We start from the raw sequence: 5,667 nt of genomic DNA on the forward strand, positions 1-5,667 counted from the left end.
CAGTGCAGATAAATTATCGGTGCATATGACTTTTTTTGGTATACATGTAATAGCAGTGTTTAGATTCCTTAAGTGTTTATTTGGATGTTTTGTCATCAGTATTAAGCATAACATCCATTGACATCTTGAACATACAAGCAAGCCATGTGTCATTCTTTATAGCGACATACATTAATTACAAAATCAAAATGGTGACGTCAGTAGAGCATTTTCAGCGTTTTTTTTTATATCATTGAAATCACATTTGCAGACCTAGGAGTTCCGGATATTCTTATTTTAGTATCAAAATTAAGCATTCAGCAAAGATGTACTGTTGCACATATGACTGAATGAATTTAAAAAAAAAAAAAAAAAAAGCTGCGCAGAGTTATGCACACTCGAATTAAACTGAGCCTGGTTAATATCTTTAATACATTTTATGGAGTAGAGACTGCTATGTACATGTGTTTAATTTAAATAAATGGAAAGCGAAATGAACATTACTGTCAGATTTCCAACTAAATCCGGACTCCCCGTATCATTCCGGGTATAGATGTAAACTGGTGGGTTGTGACCCAACAGACAGAGTGTAGTAATTCTGACCGTCAGCACTCCAACAAACTGTCTGTGAGTCACCAGTTCCTTCATAATGATATGGAACTTAAGCGGGTGCCGTAGTCAGTGACCCCAAGACGTCACCGCCCTCAATCTTCCAGTAAAAGATGTGGTATTTTATTTGATAAGGAGTTCACCACCGTCCATTGAAATATCACCAGAGGTTGGGTCGTGATGATCAGTAAGAATGGGAAGAAACTGTTATGAATCAATATTGAATGGGTAAGGGCTTCCCCACGCACTCTTTTGGAGGTGGGAGACCATTCCATGCCCACTGCCTACATACCCTATAAGGTAAACTTCCCCTTTGGGATCGACCATCAACGTCTCTGATTGCTCCTTCGACCATCTTTAAAAAATAATTATCATCATTTGAATTCTATTTGAAAATTTACGTTTAGAAATTAAATAAACTTATTCAAAACACGTAAACTTAAATAAATAAACCCTATATATGTAATATCATGGTATACTCAACTTTCTTATATCTCATTTAGGATGTAATATCTATGATTTATACTGAATATTATCAGCGTTCCATCTTACTTCAAAGAAAAGTCACTTTTGACTCTTTTTGAATCCTTTAGCTTTACAGCTGCATTGTCAAAATGAAATCATTTTATGTTGAAAATTACTATTTCTGCTTTAAATTGGGTCATTCTGAATGAAATAAGGTTAAAAGATAACTCTGACTGAATATACATCTTTTTCTGGAAAAACCTTTTACAAGAAATTATGAAAATAATACAAGCAGAAGTCAATCTTTATTCTCACATGTATCAAGCAGTAGAATCGAGGGGTAGAACTTGATCCATGTGCCTGATAATGAAATCGGGCTTGAGCACTCTGTAAATTGTGTTGGCTGGTTTGGAACCTCTGGCGCCAGAGTCAGCAATGTAAATACAGCTAGAGTTTCCACACGGACCGACGGCAATATCCTCCCAATCATGGTTCTTGGCATTCATAATCTTAAAGTCGCGATTATAGACCCGGATGTTTCGTTTATTGCGTAGATATGGGGGCCCCTGTCTCCATCGTTGTGGGTGTATAGGACATTTATGAATGTCCGGATGGCTGCGAGTTCTGATTAGTCGGTAAGTTCTCGGAAGTTTATATAAGCCACAAGCTTACCAGCAGCAAAATCTGGGTGTAAAAAATTCTATTTTAAATTTCCTGCAATGTATTTTACATAGTTCTATCAGTACACTTTTCTGACAAATACTAATTCATATTTTTTTTTTCAAATTCCAAGAATTGTTGTGTCGTTAAAGTTAATTATTTGAGACTGGAAATCTGCCTACCGGTAGTTTCCAGACTATTGTTGTCCAGCTCAAATCCCTAAGAGCACATCTTCATTTATGCATTCCAACAATGTTTTTTTAAGTGGTTAATCTAACCAACCTTTTGCTTTTTTTATAAATGTTAACTTCGGCTAAATGGTTCATATATATTTTTGAAGTCTTTCTTACACTATTTTTTTTTAAACAAAATGTTATTTATAAAATGTTATATAGAAATTTTCTCTTAATAGCGAAAAGTCTTAGGTAATGGCCTCAATTACAAACAACTTTGAAAGATTTCTATTGCTGAGCAAAAAAGGAAACATTCCTATCAAAATATGTAAACGTGCATAATTCCATAGATTATGAAAAAAAAACATTCTTTCAATTTATTTATTCAGTTATTTACCCCCTAAATTGTCTTTTGCCTGTCGTCTAAGTGCCAGTGACGCTGTAATGCTCAGTAGCAGACAAAGACAAAAGCTTGATATGTTTGTGTTAATAGAACCGTGCACAGATAACGGTAACCTGATCTTTGTCAGATATTGGAATTACGTAATGGTCACGATGGAATATATTGATATGAAGTTATCAAGTTAGTCAGAAAAGAGCGATACTTTGTTGTGAAAAAAAAACTATTAACATTTGTTATATTTTACTTAACCATGACATCTTTAAAATAATTGAGTAAAGAAAGAGTAAACAGAAAATTAACAAAAGAGGCCCAGGGGCCACATCTCTCACCTGAACACTTTATAGAGATAAAACAAAAAAAGAATTTGGTTGACAATTGTGACCCCATCCTACTCCTAGGTTTCATGATTTAAGCAATCTTGAATATACACCACCTGAGGATACTCAGATATAAAAAAAGACCCATTATAGATTTGCTATTTCTGGGAAGACGAATTTTAAAAGATTATCCCAATACATCATATGTAAAAAAAATTCGACCATTCATCGTGTTCCCCATCCTACCCCCAGGGTTATTGATTTGAAGAAACTTAAATCTAAATGACCTGAGGATGTTTTTATATAAATATTACTAATCATGGCTTTGTTGTTCTTGAGAAGAGTACTTGTAAAGATTTCCACGAAACATTCTTATGTAACACTTAAACCTTCCATTGTGGCCCCACCATACTCCTGGGGTTATTGATTTTAACATGCTTGAATCAACACCATCTCAGGATGCTTCCAAAAAAGTTTCATTAGCCGGGCTTATTGCTCAAAGAGCAATTGCCGGCTTATGTGATCCTGTTCAAGGCAGGATGTTGACCCCATAGTCGCCATTTTAAAGTTACGTGCAAAAATATAGTTCTTACTTTCAACCGCTTTTGAGATAATACAAACGCTAAATAAAGCAACAAAAATAAAACGAAGTTTTATCTATATAAAATAAACATTAGTAGTAATGACTTTGAAAACTTCATAAGTCAAAGAACATGGTTCATCAGCGTAAGGATTTTTGATAATCAGTGTTACCGTAGTTCTCTACACATACGAGGTAAAGCAGCAGAGGGAACCAGACTGCCCTGTTTGTTTACATTCAGCTGCGGTACCAGATTAATTCTGATTCTGACAAAATCGGACCATGGTATTAGGATTGAAAAACTCACTGTCAGTGTCTTATCATTTATATTGATAGTTTTAAAATAATTTTTTCATCAGAATATAAACGTTATTCATGTAAGAAATCAATTCTACTCTGTAAATGAGCCCGGCTCTCTGTACTTCTGAGTACTTTGATTTTTCTTGGTCCAATGGTTCTTGAAAAAAAGAAATCTGACCTTTCGTTTGAAGACAGATGAATCCGCTACACCTTGTTGCAAGTTTGGTTGAAATTAATCCAGTGGTTCTTAAGAAGAAGATGAAAATATAAAAAGTTTACGACGACGAAAACAACGATAAACAACGGACAGAATTTGATCAGAGAAGCTTATTTGAGCCTTCAGCTCAGAGGACTTAAATAATGGGTCGGTAGGAAGGCAGGGAGGTTTAATTCTTTGAAAAAAAAAAGTGCAATGATGCTGGCAGGATAAAAGAAAACGATACATATTTATCGTTTTCTGAAGCTCAACAAAGACTTTATTAGAACACTCCCAAGCCTGTCAATCTAGATAGGGCAAACAATTATTTTTTTTTAAATAGCCCCTAACTATAAAAACACCGTCACGCATATAAAATTCCACGAGAAACTCTCAATAAAGTCACAAAAAGTCTGTCAAAAATGTAGAAAAAATATGCTAAAATAAGTCAGCAATATGCAATTTTTGAAGTTTTTTTTTTTACTTTGAAATGTTCACAAAAGTTCGCAAAAAAAAATTCCTATGTAAAATATTTTATACATCTTGTGTTTGCTGTTTAAAATGGTCAAAAGGCGATCTTGGCTATCTTCAACAATAACATGAAATGAATGTAAAAATACTAAATTGCTTTTCTTTTTATTAAACCGAATTTAAAGAATAGATAGAGAAAGTTAAAAGCTAGAATACAAGTGATCATTAGCTAAGCCTTATAAGATTGGATTATGCAGCTTACGATACCTGTAACAGCGAAAACCTTCAATGATACAAATAGAAATGAACAAGTAAATTTGACTCGACATTATAGTTAAAAATTCATTTCCAATGAAACTTATGCCAATTTACTTCCCCTAATACGGGTGTTTTTTTTCTTCAGATATATGTAGTCTTAAAGAACGAGGTTTACTTTTGTTTGTTTGTTTGTTTTGTTTTGTTTGTTACTCTTTTTTTTTTGTTCTGTTGTTTTTTTTTCCCCGGTGAATCTCAGAAAAACTGAAACTGCTTAGTTTTAACAATTCATTGAATATCACTACGACCTTCGGTGATTGCATATATTTAATCAAAAGTGACGTGATTTGCTGGCTCAAATGTATGCATCATGACGTCCAAAATGCGTCAATTTCCTCATACTCTAAAAAGTCCAATTTTCAAAGCTATTTTTCGATAAATAATATGGAGCGCAAGCTCTGATCTAAACAAGAATGCGGCTTTAAATGATGGAGCTGTTTCTGAGAATTATAAGACATTTTTTTATTTTTTTTAAATCAGAGAGTGCGTTCATTTTATTTATCGTCATTGAAAGTACTTAAGTATACGTGTTTATCTTAAAATCCATGAGCATTGCAATTTTAAAAGGCTAGTTCTCTAAGATATGGACATTAAGGAGAAAAAAAAATCAGTAGGGATTGAAAGCACTAGGTCTCTTTATAATTTTGATGCCTCAAATGGAACATCAAGTGTTGATTAATAAATGTGTATTTTCACATAGCCATTTTATGCATAAAGTGAACCGAGCTCATTTTCTATACTATAAATTCCTAATTAAAAGCGAGAAAAAAATATCCGTGTAAAAACGCGAGCAGATTAAATCGCAGATTTTAAAACATCGCTTTCATTTGCTCCGATATTGATGTGTTCACTGGAATTATTAAGCTCGAGACGTGTGGTTCATTGAAGCATTACAAATAGATCGACCAAGCATAAAAGTATATTTTAATTATACATGTATATAATTTTATGAAAATAATTATAATCTATTAAATGTTTAATCATGGTTACATAATAAATATAAGTTTTAATGTTGACTAAAAATTCGTTCGACCTTTCACAGTGTCAAGAGAGATAACTCCCGATTTAAAAGACGACAGATTTACCGTAAAGAAAACAACTTTTTTTTTTATTTTTTAAAACGATTCAGTGATTTTATATCTGTTTTTTCACCATGTTCACAATTATTAAAATGGGTGCCTTAGTCACTTAATACTGTA

At 33.1% G+C, this 5,667-nt stretch overlaps 1 pseudogene; it reads right to left on the minus strand.

The window, feature by feature from the left end:
• Positions 1-447: 447 nt before the first annotated feature.
• LOC134257354 (uncharacterized) lies at positions 448-2,694 on the minus strand (annotated as a pseudogene).
• Between the last annotated feature and the right edge of the window lie 2,973 nt (positions 2,695-5,667).

This window comes from Saccostrea cucullata, unplaced genomic scaffold, assembly GCF_032062105.1.
Source record: "Saccostrea cucullata isolate Sc308-1 unplaced genomic scaffold, CSIRO_AGI_Scuc_v1 ctg814, whole genome shotgun sequence".
NCBI lineage: Eukaryota > Metazoa > Mollusca > Bivalvia > Ostreida > Ostreidae > Saccostrea > Saccostrea cuccullata.